A 1,501-nucleotide genomic window follows, 5' to 3' on the forward strand; every position below is an offset into this window, starting at 1 on the left:
TGAGAGGGTGGGATCTGTATCCATCCTTCTCACCTTAGCACAAAACTTACATTGATAAATTAATAAGAAATCTGGCACACTTTAATGTAACCTGTGAGTCTCCAGGGAGAGAAACAAAGCTCTGCAGCATAAAATGCTTCTTGACTTAGGAGTCTCCATAAAACAACATTCCCACTAAAGACGACCTAGCTATCAGTATTTACAAACCACAATAAGATATCAATAAGTACTTAAAAAGGGGGGGGGCGGGGAATGTACACACAAAGAGCATGTTATGAAAATAAATGCCATCTTTGAAAAACTGAAAAAGATGATTAAAAAATGATATATGTATTAAAGTGGATTACACATACATGAAGCAAGACGTATAGTGCATTAGAAGATAGATTTGGGGAGGCTATCCATAATGCATCTCAGGAAGATAAAAGATAATGAATATATGAGGAAGAAATTAAGAGATGGAGAGAATGGAATTAAAAGGGCCAACTTAAATTTAATGAATACTAAAGGACAGAATGAGGAAAAGGAAGTAATGAAAGGATAATGGCAGGCAATTTTCTAGAACTGAAGAAAGTTGTTAAGTCTTCAACTTGAGGGAGAATCCTAGTGTCTTAAGAAGTATAAATAAAAATAAATCCTCTCTTTTGCTCAAGCCCATGACGCGGGTAGGATGGGCAAGTGTCACGGTCTTCGCACTGCCAGGAGGCCCCATAGCCACTGATGAGATCATGATAAACAGTACATGTGGGCACAGCCCTGAAGCCCATGTGGGCACAGCCCTGAAGGCCAACCCTTTAGAGGTGCTTCCCATGCAGAGAGAATTCTGCTGGAAAAAAGTAGGTGTTGAAGCCAGACAGCCAAATTCTGCCATCAAGGAAGTATGTCAGGGTCCAGCTGATCAAGAATGGCAAAAAAACCCCATAGCCTTTGTACCTAATGATGGTTGTTTGAATTTTATTGAGGAAAGTGATGAAGTTCTAGTTGCTGGATTTGGTCACAAAGGTCATGCTGTTGGTGATGTTCCTGGGGTTTGCTTTAAGATTGTCAAAGGAACCAATGTCTCTCTTTTGGCCTTATACAAAGACAGGAAGGAAAGACCAAGATCATAGGTTTTGATGGTGAACTATGACAATAATAAATTTTCATATTCCAAAAAAATAAGTAAATCCACACCTAAACTCAACAGCTGGACTGACCTTAGACCTTCTCAAAAGTAACGATATATGTAAGAAGAAAATAAAATAATATATTGAAGAAACTGAGAGAAAATCATTGTCAATCTAGAATTATATAGGTAGTTACACTATCATTCAGGAGTGAAAGGGAAATAAACACATTCTCAGGCAAAGACAGAATCAATTTTGTCATACATAGACCTTCCCTTAAGCTATGTATAGAGAGTCTATACATCTCTGAAAGAGATTCATTAAATTTTTGCATTTCTGTTTTCATTTTTGGCACAAAGACTTTAAGTCTAAATAGGGATTGCCCTAGTGAGAAG

At 37.6% G+C, this 1,501-nt stretch overlaps 1 pseudogene; it reads left to right on the forward strand.

Moving 5' to 3' along the window:
- The first annotated feature begins 670 nt into the window (after positions 1–670).
- Positions 671–1,109, forward strand: LOC110577073 (annotated as a pseudogene).
- The last annotated feature ends 392 nt before the right edge of the window (positions 1,110–1,501 follow it).

The sequence above is a fragment of the Neomonachus schauinslandi genome, chromosome 14, assembly GCF_002201575.2.
Source record: "Neomonachus schauinslandi chromosome 14, ASM220157v2, whole genome shotgun sequence".
NCBI lineage: Eukaryota > Metazoa > Chordata > Mammalia > Carnivora > Phocidae > Neomonachus > Neomonachus schauinslandi.